The following is a 13,828-nucleotide window of genomic DNA, read 5'->3' as shown; positions in this document are numbered from 1 at the left end:
AAACCTCGCCCCAAGATCGAGTCGGCTGATCTTGTCCAATATGGCCATGTGCTTCACAGTGTCGAAGGCGCTCTTGAGGTCTAGCCCGAGCAAGGCGCGCACGTGAGTGCTCGGAGCGTTCACTACCTGTTCTTTGATCTGCAGCATGGCGTCCTGCGTGGAAAGTCCCTTCCGGAAACCGATGATGTGGGTGCCGAAGGCATCCTGCTTCTCGAGGAGCGTCGTCACCCTGTTGAGGCAGGCATGCTCCATCACTTTCCCCACGCAGGAGGTGAGGAGATTGGCCTCATGTTTCGGACCTCTAGCGGTTTGCCCGGCTTCGGTATGAGTATAACGTCCGCGGACTTCCACTCTTGCGGAATTCGGCCCTCCTTCCAGCACGAGTTGATGTACTCGCAGAGCTTCTCGATGGCGCCGTCGTTCAGGTTCCTCAGGATTTTGTTGGTGATCCTGTCAGGACCGGGCGCCGATTTGGTCTTCAATAGCTGGAGGACCGCTCTAATTTGCTGCACGGAAAAGTCAGCGTCAAGCTCCTCGTTGGGAGCCCCGCGGTACTCGGGGTGACTCTTCCCTTCCGGTCGAGCGAGGTGCGTTTGTACAATCTCCTCCGCGAAGGCTTCCGGCCTTTGAACTTCGCTATTGGAAATTACAACTAAAGCTTCAGCGTACTAGAAGTTACAGCTTGAGTGATATTGTGAACAAACATTCGAATGAAATTGGAAGAAATATTTTTTGTAACCTGTTTGGGAAGTAACTAGCGTATATAATGTGATCCTGTGCAAGTGGTTGGGGGCCAGAGACCCCTTTTTCTTAGCTTTTGACTGGTTGCCCGGATGATCTCGTTTTGTTCTCGCCACGTTGTGCGGATGTTCTCGTTTGAGTGCCCGGATGACGGCTCCGGCTTTTAGCTCAAGTTCACTTGAAGGCCGTGACAACGCGAGCTAAAAGCATTTCATGCTTAAAAATTAAGCAAGTCTAAGGGTGTTTATTTGGGAGATCTTAAGCAGCGCAGCGTCAACGGTCAGCGCAGTAACAGCTTCCCAGCCCAAGAGCCGTTGCTGAGCGAGAGCGCTTGACGCATATGGGAAGGCTAGCATGATGGGTGGCATCGGTGCCAGTTCGGAGGAAGACGATAAACTCGCGATTAGTGGTACCAGCGCGTCTCTGTGACCATGTGACTTTTTACTCACAGAAGCATAGACAGATGCTTTTTTTTTCAAGGTTGTTTGAAGGTAATTTTGCGATGACCCATCTAAGGCTTTCGCATTAATACATACGCACTGAATTTAGCCCTTTCATGCTCCACTTTTCTGAGCAGGCCCAACTTATTTATTTCAATCCCACGTTACCTACACAGTTGCTCGGTGAAACCATTTTATTCATATGTTTTTGGCCTAGCGGATCCAGTAGTAATTATTTGAAGATATTCGATCCAGATCCCCTTAATATAGAACGTTTGATTTCGTTCTTCTTGCTATCTAGCCCTTGCGCCAATAAAAAAACATATTATTATTATTATTATTATTATTATTATTATTATTATTATTATTATTATTATTATTATTATTATTCGTTCTTTTTTTGCTATCGGATTGAGGTTACCTTATGGCCCGTGTAATATGCTTTGAGGAAACGTGCAGAACACATGTATTTTCAGTTTCTTTTTTCAACTTTATCCGCCTATCTGGCTGGAGTGTCGGCAGTGGGCCATTAGAGATGACGTTTATACTTAAAATTTTTTACATTACTTTTTTACTGTGGGTTTAAAAAATTACGACAGAACTCACCTCTTGATGACTGTGGATGGTCACGCGATTAGCATTCGAGCGCTTTAGCGAGACATCATATGTCTGAATTCATTATTAACATCTGTAGTACCATTCCGAGACTTCCGTTGATTTCGTATCGGCCCACTTAGCTGTGACACTTGCTTTCCAAGGCCTCTCACGCGCATGGCGGCATGACTATGATGGCATGACGCCGACGCAGTGACGATGACGGAATGACGAAGCAGGAATGACGCCGAAGAAGCGATGAAAGTAGTACAACAAAGATAGCGTCACAACAAAGACAACAATTTGACGCGTCAAGACGATGGCATTACGATGGTATGACGAAACAGAACGACGAAGTTCGAATGAATACATGACACGACTACAGAGGCATGCATGATAGAGGCTGTCTGAAGACGACGCTGAATACGAGGCTGTCTGAAGACGAGGCAACGCTAGCATGACAACGGTGGCTTATTTACGATTCAAGACAGCATGATTACGATAAAAATACAAAGTACTGATGTCGATGGCGCGACGAAGGCAGTATGACGATGACGGCTTGCCAACGATGCCATGCCTTTACTGAATTGATGACGAAGGTAAAGCGAAGGCGTCACGACGACGGCCCGACGAGAATGGTGATTTGATGGCGATTGTGTATTGACGATGCCGTGACGTTGGCGCATGACGAGTATCGGATGACGAAGTAAGAATGACGACAATCATTTATATGCGCCGGCATCACCGCGACGGTATCACAACGACTGCATGGCGACGACTGTACGACGTCGACGGAAGGACGACGATGAGATGACAGTGGTGTGAGAGCGATAGGATGAAGCCGAGTGTATGACCACACTGATGTCACCACCACGGTGTGAAAAAGACAATGTGATGACGATGCCGTGACGGCGACGGCACGACGACAGTCGGATAACGAAGCTGGAGTGGTGACGGTAGAACGAGCCTAACGCCATCACGACGTGGGTGTGGCACCGAATGCACGATGACTGCGTGATGACGAAGACGTGACGACGACGGCATGACTAGAGTTGTATGAAAGGCTGGAATGACGACGATGCAACGACCCCGATGACATCACGACCATGAGCACATGCTCAGTGGCCCAATCTACTGCACAACTTCGGCAACTGGGTCGACGTAAAAGGCGTGACGACGATGGCATGACGAGAGTCACATCATGAAGTTAGGAGTGACAAAATGGAACGACCGCGAAGGCATCACGACCACCAGCACATACATACCTAGTTGCCCAAGCTGGTAGAAAACTTGGGCCCCTTGATCGGCGTTAGAGGATAGATAGATTACATAGATAGACAGACAGTGACAAACAAACATATATATATATATATATATATATATATATATATATATATATATAGATAGATAGATAGATAGATAGATAGATAGGCTCAGAACGCCTGAAGAAGGGCTGTAATGCTAATTGCATTAGTAAACGTATCAGGCGCAAGTCATGATTCTGTGTTTGACTTTTGCATTTCACGAGCGATGGGTAGCTGTGTCGTCTTTGCACCGTCTTTGTTTCGAAAGACTGCGTCGATGTTTCCGCCGGCTCATTGTCTTTCTTTTCAGTTTTCGGAGTGGCGGGGTGAAATATAAGACATGACATTGTGATGACGCGATGATGCGGTGTGCTGTAACAGCGGTGTTCACTTGCACCAGTTGGCCCTGGCAAACACGAACGCAGCTTCGATGAGCGTTGCCAGGGTCAGCAGGAGCAAGTGAACGCCGCTGCTACAGCCCACCTCATCATCAGATGTCCTCACCTTGTCATATCTTATATTTCACCCCAGCACCACCCCCATAACCATGCATGTAAGCGTGTTTTCTAACAGTACTAAGCAAGTTGAGTTGGCGCCACGTACATTTACTTCTTGTTCCTTTATGTTCGTTCATTTAGTCCTTCCGTCAGTGTAATACTACGCGAAACACAATGATGAACTCTCAAATAAATGCACAGACGCTACCGTCATCAGAGTGAGTGTAGAGTACAAAAGCTTGCACTAAATGCATACCGCTATTGCTGGCCGCCGTGGCTAGCGCAGCTGATTCGCAGGTGCATAAAGCGCCTTACGCTGGCAAAAGCAGGTTTGAAAAACACTATTATTTTCTACAACACATTGTTTTCTTCACGAAGCATGTTTTAATCCATTAGGTTCACCATTACCATTAGGTTCACCATAAAACCATTAGGTTCACTAAATAAAAATTGGAGGACGCTTAAGCTGCGCTTAAAGGGCCCCTAAACCACCTCAGATATTTTTTGAACATTGCAAGTAAACAGGCGCATCGAGTTCAGAAGGCCGTCAAGATCAACGATGCCAAACGCTGCAGCGCTACGCGCCGCGGGCGCGCCACAAAACTGAAAATACAATGCCGTCCTCTTCCCCTTGCCTTTCCGGTAACCCCAGCGCTCGTCATGATGTCAGCAGGGGGAATCTTGTGATGTCAACGGTGGAAACGATGTCCATTGGTCGAACAAGAACCTACGACTTCCGGTTTGTCTGCTAGCAGGTACGCGCGCTCCCTGCTCGTCCTCGCCGTGTTGCTCGCTTGTGCGCGCTTGCGCATCGGTAATTACAGCCCGCAACGCAAGTGCGAAGTCGCTCGTGTTCCAAAACAGTCATGCTTAGCGGTCTCATTTGCTGCGCGAACAGAGTGCGACAGTGTTGGCCTTTCCAGACGTGCGCGCAACACGCTTCGCATAACACGCGCCGGCACCGCAGCAACAGCGAATAGCCGAGAAGCGCCGAGTTCACGTCCACGTTACCGGCACGCTATTATCGCCGCACGCCGTTTGCCATTCGCGGGCCGCCGTTCGACAGGGGTTTTGCTCGCGAGCGACGAGATTTCCTTGCCGTACGTAGAGAGGATGAGACCGGGACTCATTTGTGCGGCAGCCTCACCGCCGCTGATCGCTCGACGGCGCCGATATCGCCGCTAGGCCTTTTCCGGTTCCCTTCAAAGCTAAAGGGGACGGCGCTTAGAAATGAATTACCGACGCTCACAAGCCGCAATATTTTATTATCGTTGTTATCGCTCTTCGCAATAATTGTACACAAAGAAGAAAAATACGCTGATATTAGCGGCGCCGTCGGCTACGATGCGAGCACAGCCGAGGCGGTCGTCTCCCGTCGGTAGCCGTGCACTCAGCTGCAGCCGATGTTTTCGTTGCCGGTGGCAGAAGCGCGCAGCTTCGCGGTCGTCGATTGGCCCGTTGAGCGTGCAGTGGGCGGGGCGCCGGCCTAACTATCGTCTGCTTTGGACACCTCTCGCACGGCAGACTGGAGGCTGTATCGTCGTGACGTCGTCCGCATATGTGCCTCTAGCATGGCTAGCGTGGACGTGCCTTAACCGGAAATAGGCAGTGTTTTGAGAAACGCCGTTGGCGATGACGTATGTCACGTGACATTTGGAGCAGCAATCGGCGAGGAGGAGAGACCAGCCGTAGCGAAGGAAAGAGCGAAACGAGCGAGGGCCGTTTTTCGATCATCAAACGCGTGTAACTCCGCTATTACGGCACTACTTCGAAAAATTCTCGCGGCTACGTGTTCGTTGTAGACTCGTGCACAACTGCAACACCACAACTAAATTTCGACCTCTGGGTGGTTTAGGGGCCCTTTAAGAGTGGAACGTGATAACATTATTGGACCCCGTTCGCATCGCATTTTTATTTATGAGAAGGCTTCACTGCAAAGCATACGTGGGAAAGCCAGCTTACAAAGACCAAGCTTACATTGATCTTCTTAAAGTCGGCTTCACACTTAAACACAAATGCATGGCTGGAAAGACATTTTACAGGGGCAATACAGGCCGTCTTACATCAAAATGTGAAGACCTTAGGATATATTTTATTACTTTATAAATTGTTTGCTGTTGCCCCGAGGTGCGCGCGTAACCAAAAGAAATGTTGCATGAGTTCAGTGTTGCCAGGTCCGACGAGGCGGCGTATCCAAAAGCTAGAGAAGTTGTAGCCCAAATGTAGCCAAACAGAAAAAAATTGCAAAATATTCGTAGCCAAATATAGCCATTTTTATTTGAAATTTTATTTGTCTATAAGTTTTCACATTTGACTACGGCAATCCTTTTTTGCACAATCCGTCGGAACAAAATGTCCGTGCCGCAGTGATGGTCGGCCCTTTACGTAAACAACAGCGACATCATGCTTGCACAGAACACTTTTTGGTTGACCCCTTAAGCTCTTAAGTTCCAGCGAATCGCTGCAGAGGGAGAAATCAATCCTTTTGTTTTATGACGGATAGTACTAAATTATTATTTTTAGTTATTTACAGTAATATTAACTACCAACTCTGCTTTTTAGCTGTCTTGAACACAAAATAATGTTCAGCGCCATCGATCTCTGACGTTATCTCTGCCTACGGGGTAGAAGTTCAGCTGTCCTGCGATCAGCGACGGCGACGTGCTCAGGGCTTTTTTTTTATGAGCTAAAACAAGTCTTTCGCGCTATAATATCTCGCGTTATTTGTCCTATCGTCCTATCTTGTCTTCTTGTTCTTTTTTGTTTTTGTTTTTCAATTAGCTTGGACCGGATTAGCTGGGACACACACTACCTATATAGTGTAAATTTACTTCAACCTGGCCGCCATCTTAGGTCTCTAGCACGCCAAGAACACGGGTTAAGAAAAGGGACAGGCAACAGATGCCACTCACTGTCTGAATCGGTGTAAGCAGAGCTTTAAAAGATTACTGCGCAAACCGGCACACTAGTTTAAGAAGTGCGCAGTCGTTTTCGGCGACGAGCACGTCCCGAACTAACTCGCTCGAAATGGTAAAAATCGCGACGGCGCGAAACGAGCAATGGTAAACAACAAATTGATAACAGTAGTAAGGCTGTGAAAACCGCTTACTGTCAATAAGCAAACCATGTTAATGTGCTAATAAAGTTTTAGAATAGGGGCCCCCAAAGACCTTTGCGGGTGTTAGTTGGGGCATGCAGGAATGAAGAGTTTTGGCATAGGCGTTTTGCGTTTGCCGATAGCGTGTTGCGTTTGCAGCGGCACTGCGGCGTCAAAGAAAAGCTGTTATAAGTATAAAATAAAATATACCATTTTGTGATAAAATTGTAATTTAGACTTTCGTGTTTTCGCCTTTATTTAAAATTTCGAACTTATTCTATTCGCAGCATGCAACTTGTTGCGCTTAATTTTTACGCACCTTCACCGAGCCAAGTCAATCCGTGATATGCCTACGAGCCATGAAATCAACAATTGAATTCGGAATCAGTGGCGTATAATGAATCAATCTTCATTATACATGTTAGTTGAGAGAAAGCGATAACCGCAACCACTTCTTCTAGCTTACGAACTTCACGCATTACCACGAATAAGATTCAGAATCAAAATTTTATTATTATTAAAGGTTGGGACATATTACAAGTATTTAGTATACAGAAGGAGGTCCCATAGTCAAAGACTGTATCGGGACCTCCTGTACAGGAGCAATTATGATAGTTAACATCTCAAAGCAACAGTAGCAAATAATAAAGTAGTACACAAGCAAAAAGAAAGGAGGGTTAACAGAAGAAAATACTCAGTAAATTGTAAAGAATAACAATGTTTAGCATATCTCATGGGAACAAGAACAGTTGAAAAAAAATTAAAAAATTAAAAATTAATAACCGTTTTATTTGCTTTGTTACAAGAATAAAGAAATAAAAAGAACGGATGAAACAAAAAAAAGACATTAAATAAACGGGACACAATAAATCCTCTCCTTAGTCTTTCAACAATAAATGCTTTTTTAGTTCACCTTTAAATTCGTGTAAAGATCTTGAGTTTTTCATTATAAGTGGAAGAGTGTTCCATATTGATATGGAGGTGAATTCTACGGTCTGTTTACCGTAGTTAGTGCGGACTCTTGGTATAAGAAAATTGTTGTTCAAGGCGAATCTAGTGGTACTGTAAATCATCAGGTTAGATGGTGAAAATGTGATCAGTGGTAGCTCGTTCTTCAGAAATCTGTGGAAAAAAATACCTAGGTTGTATTTAGTGAGTTCAGAGATGATAAGAATGCTATTCTTATGTAGTAGAGATTTGGCATTGGAAAAACGTGAACTGCAAGTAGTTATTCTTATAGCTTGGTTGTGAACTATCCGGAGAGACGCAATATGAGTATTATAGGTGTTTCCCCAACATACTATACCATAAGTAATATGAGAGTAAACAAAAGAATGATAAAGTGAGAGTATGTGGTACGCGTGAAGTAAGGGCGTGTTTTAATTAAGATGCGCATACCGTAAGCTATTTTCTTTTTTATGTGAGCTATATGATTTAGATATCTCAGATTACAATCAAGTAGAATGCCCTAGATAGATGAACATGAGCTTGTAGGAAGACTACGGGGACCAAAAGTGATAGGCGGAATGGATGTTAAGGATCGCTGATGAGAAGAAAATACAACAAACTTAGTTTCAGTTGCATTATTAGATAACATGTTCACATTGCACCACCTTAGAATATTTTCTAAATCAGTGTTTAGTTTAGTAATGAGAGAGGAGATATCCTTATGAAAGGTGAATATGGTGGTATCATCAGCGTATAGAATACATTTTGTGAAAGAGAGACAATTAGGTAGATCATTAATATAAATCAAAAACAGCAGTGGCCCCAGGATAGAGCCCTGGGGCACACCAATGTCAGTAGTTCGCTGACGAGAATACACACTGGAAATAGAAACCACTTGAACTCTGTTATGTAAGTAGCTTTTTAATAGTAAAAGGGCAGGGCCGCAAATGCCAATTGCCTTGAGCTTAGCGAATAGGATATTATGATTTATGCTGTCAAATGCTTGTGTTAGATCGATAAAAACTGAGGCCGCAAGAAATCCTTTATCGATAATTTTTTTTAGTTGGTCAGTAAGATGGATGAGTGCCAGCTCTGTGGAATATCCAGGACGAAAACCAAACTGGCATGAAGAGAGGATATTAAACTTAGAGAGGTATTTCGTTAGCCGTATTTCAATTAGTTTCTCAATGACATTCCCAAAGAATGGTAGAATACAAATTGGTCTGTAGTTATGTAGTAATGAGCTATCGCCTTTCTTTAGAACTGGGATGACTTTATTTATTTATAGATACTGCGATCTGAAATCAGATCATAGCAGGGTGGGTATACATAGAAATATGCAAGCATGTAAACACATACAAAATTCATCAAATATGCAGGCATTTTTAAAACACTGGTGAAGAATACATGAAACATACAAGCGAATATACAAGCAAATAACTCACATAAGTTCATAACATTTTCAAGCATTTTCCAAACATTGATACGGAATTCTACGTAACAATCTCAGAATTACGATTATTACAGTCTGTTATTGTCCTAAAAAAATAATATTTGAAAACGTTATTCCGTGCGTTGTCACGCTTAAGTTCACGAGGAAATAAACCAGTCTTCAATAATAAATTAACAATGAATGAAAGTACATCTGAGATTAAGTGCGCAATTAATTTAATGTTGGCAGGGTGCACCTCAGCAATTCCAGCACTTGTTATTTTTAGATTATTTATAACAGAAGCTATTTCTTCCGGCGTTGTAGGAAATAAAAAAAATGAATGAGGAAGACGGTTCATCTTGACGATCTGTGTGGGAGGAGGTAGATTGGTATGAAAGAAATAACTGCTGAAAGCCTCAGCTATATCAGGAGGGGATTTGTGCCCAGCTCCATTACTTAAAATTCTGGATACCTGATCTAGTCTAGTGTTTCTGTTTAAAAAGTAGTTAACAATCTCCCACTTTTTTTAGTGTTATTTGCTGCCTGTAAAATTTTTTGCTCGAAATACAGTCGTTTAGCTGTTTTTAACTTACAGTTAGGCGTGTTACAGAAGCTTTTATATCGGGCCCGCAAGTTCGTGTTAAACGGTTGCTTTTTTAGTTTTCCTGTATAAGTTATCCCTTTTGCCCAATGCTGCTAATAAGTACTGCGAGATCCATGGATTGTGAGGAAATGCCACGGTTTTTTTGCATTTCTTCTTGGAAGTGAACGGTCGTAAGTATGATATAATTAGTGAAAAAATGTGGAAAAGGCTTTCTGCGGGTCGTTTAGGGATTTGATTTCAGACCAATTAGTATTAGCAACAGCAGTTATGAAGCCATCTTTGTCGAGAACAAGTTTAGTATCTGAAGGTGGGCTAGGTCGCACATTAGAATTGAAGCGTAAGAGCAAAGGGTAATGATCACTGATGTCGATTTGCAAAACTTTCGCCTCTGGTGAACAAAGCAAGTTAGAAAGAGCATGATCAATAAGTGTGCCAGTGCCATTCGAGACTTCGCGTGTGGGAACATCAATTAAGCAATCATATCCGTTGCTATGGAACAAACTAGTATAGTTAATAGAGATGGGTGATGTTTCATCGAGTAAATTAATGTTTATATCACTCATTATAACAACATTTTTATTTTCTAGTGATGCAGTATGCAAAATATGATCAAGATTGGTACAGAAATCGTTGACTGACGATGAGGGAGAACGGTAAATGCAGCCAAATATAAAATTCTTGTTGCCTTGAGCAACAAGACAACAAGACAACACGTTACCGATTTCGATCCAAACAGATTAACAATTAGTAACGGTTAAGGATAGGTCATCTCTTCTTTGATAAGCAATATTAGAAGAAATATATATGGCTGCACCACCATGACTGCTAGTTATTCTATTGCAGTATTCCGATTTATAGTTAGGGAAGCAATACAGATTTTTGTCGTTGTCAGATAACCAAGTTTCACTTATGGCAAATTATGAAAATGAACTGGTTAGCGATGCGAGAAAATTATCGATGGCATCGAACTGTTTACGAACACTCCTCGCGTTAAAATGAATGATGGAATGAAATCCGTTTAAGAAAGAGTTTACTTGATCGGGTTTCAGTAGAGAAGCCATAATTGTTATGTCAGATTGTAAAATAGTCGGTTTTAGTCTGCTCTGCCGAGGTCAGAATCGTCTCGAATGCGCAGAACTCTGCTGTGGGTAGTCTTCCTAGCCTTAATTTGGCAGTTATCGGTCCAACGGAACATCCAGATTTTTTTTTCTTTCTTTAGAGTAAGAGCTTTGGAAAAGAGAGCCTTGTTACATGGTGTTAGATGCTCGTTAACAAAGACGGGAACGTTGAACGAGCCAGAGAATCCAATGTCACTAAGACAGAGTTTGGCTTTACGTGCTTTGCTAACAAAGTCGGCTTTCTTAGCTCTCGAGCAGAAACTTGCAATGATGTTTTTTTTTTTGTCATTTTATCTGGTGGGTACACGATGAACCATGTCCAGTTCGCTAGGCGATACAGGACAGCCAAATTTGTTTCCCAGCGTTTGCATGATTGTGACGCAGTCCTCTCCTTGCGAACAGGGAATACCCTTTATCTCGACATTGCCAAGGCGAGAGTACTGTTCAAGCTCCTCAACTTTGCGAGTCAATGAATGGTTCTGGGATTTCAGTTGTTTGTTTTCAACGATTAGGGTGGCACTTCGGCTGCGTAATTCCCCAACCAGCCCGTTCAAGTGCTCAGCGCTTGTGTTCAATGAATAAATTTCTTTCTTGAGGTCGACAACATCAATCCCAGACTCCTTCATTCTAAGCAAAATCCTACCAAATACGAGCTCATGCGTGCGTTTAGCCATGTTGTTAATCTTATCCTCCAGCTCTTCAATTTTTTTCGACAGTTCAGCATGCGTCGGCATGGTATGAGAATTAAACGCAGATTCAAGCAAAAAAAAAAAAAAAAGGACACGGCTGTTGGCAGCAGCACCAGAGGCGAAATCCAAAAGAAAAAAAGTTTCAACGTATGAATACCTGCGCAAACAGAGGAATCAGGCTTAGACGTGGGTCGTACAATGCTCCTGCTGCTGCCAGTGGAAAGCAGGCGTCGATGCGGGCTTGTTTTATACGGCGCGCCGCGATAGCAGCGATCTCCAGCGGTGATTTTGCCGATGCCAGCAGTAGACCACGATGTGGCTACGCAGTCGCAGATTCACTCCGTGAGGGTGATTCAGCGCCGTCCCGGAAAGCAGAGCGGCGGTACAGCACCACAAAGACGAACGCCGAAAAAACAGCGGCCGACAAGGACAGCTGCGCAAACAGAGGAATCAGGCTTAGACGTGGGTCGTACAATGCTGCTGCTGCCAGTGGGCCCAATCGAGCCCAGTTTTGTGCTAGGTTAGAGCCGTCGCTTCAATGGGCGCCGCCATGTTTGTTGACGATAGTTTTGGGGCTCCCACTAAGTCGATGAAATAGCGTGCCCGCGACGCAAGCCTAAACACAGCTCCCGTCTTGCGCATGCGCAGTGGCTTCGACGCTATTTCTTTGGGGCCCCAATACGTTTGAGGCCCCTATTCTAAAACTCTAATAATTGCTGGGGTTTTACGTGCCAAAACCACGATATGATTGGGAGGCATGACGCAGTGGGGGACTCCGGATTAATTTTGGCCACCTCGGATTCTTTAACGGACACCTAAGTACACGGGTGTCCCTGCATTTCGCCTTGGTCGAAATGCGGCCGCCGTAGCCGGGAATCAGCCAGCAGCGCGACACCTCACAGCACGACACCTCACTTCAACCACCGTGTATTGTACACGGTGGGTGAAGTTCATGTGACGTGGTGCACTGATGTCATCGTGGCAAACATGTTTTGATATTAGCAGAATGAGTATCTGCATCCGTAACATTACGGACAAACCATCTAGAAATAAAAGCACCAAAACCCACCTTTGGAACGAGGTCTTGCTCCCTTTCTTTTTTATACGTTCTCGCATACTTGGCCCACTTGTCGCATACTTGGCCAACCTATCGAAATAAATCTTGAATCTAAGCACGAAGAAAGCTTCATCTAGCAGGAAATGGAAAATGGCAGTTAAGCTTCGCGCCAGAAACGTGCAATAAGTCTGAAGCTGCGCGATACTTCGTCCGGAAGACATGGCCATGAACACACTGGAGCGTGTCATCCATCAGTGCTTCCCTTCTTTCATGCCGGCGCCATGATCGCCTGACGGCACCGACCCTACGTTATTGCTCGTCCTTCCTGAGCATAGCCATGTTAGTACCGTGTACTGTGAAAAACCCACTACGCCCAGGTTCATCCCGACACCCGGGAATCGGGTGCCTGACGGTCAAGCAGGGTGTAAGTTTTAAGTGCATCAGAGATCAAAGCCACCGGCTGAGACAACGGCGCAGAGAGGGAAGGGAAAGGCCGGGGGGGGGGGTCATTTTGCGCACGCACACAAGTACAGCCACGCGGCCGGCTCAGCCATCTAAGACACAGCCTTCGAGATTTGCTTCAACCCGATCAGAGCCACCTTTGGAGCATATGGATTAGGGCGCCACCTATTGCCCAAACACAGCCAAGTCGCACATTTTCAGTAGCCCAAATATAGCCACATAGCCAACTCGTCCAAATCGACGTCAACAAATTTTTCCCGTAGCCCAATTTGGCTATATATAGCCAAACCTAGCCACACTGAATGAGTTGCTTGCTTGAGCCGCGCACAATCAGAATTGGAGGGCGCTTAATCTTCGCCTTTAAGAGTGGAACGCCATAGCGTTCAAAGATCGCTGGCAGCTTATGAGGCTTTTTTATAGTATATTCAAATCACCATTCGACGCTATCATGTCTGTAGGTTGTAGTTAAATTATACGTTATGATTTTTCTAAGAGATTTTACTTTGATAAATTCAATTTCTGTTCACTAACCCCGTGCGCCATGCGGAGGGCCTGTGTGGTCGGGTGGTTCGGGATGGATTTCTCCTCCATGGATGCCCCGGACGCCGATGCTGACGCCGACACCGCCACCGACGCCGGATTTTCTGCGACACTGGGCCCTTAACGGCGTTAAAATCGCTCGTGCCAGTGGAGACAAGTCATCATGGAACCACGACGTTATATAATGCGCAACATCGAAATGTACAAATTATGTCTGTTAAAAAGAGCAAAATTTAATATTTTATCATATTGCGCCTGTTCATTACTATTTCCTTTCTCACGTTCGTTGGCAAACTGGCAATACC

This window comes from Dermacentor silvarum, chromosome 4, assembly GCF_013339745.2.
Source record: "Dermacentor silvarum isolate Dsil-2018 chromosome 4, BIME_Dsil_1.4, whole genome shotgun sequence".
Taxonomy (NCBI): Eukaryota; Metazoa; Arthropoda; class Arachnida; order Ixodida; family Ixodidae; genus Dermacentor; species Dermacentor silvarum.
This window is presented reverse-complemented; position numbering follows the sequence as displayed.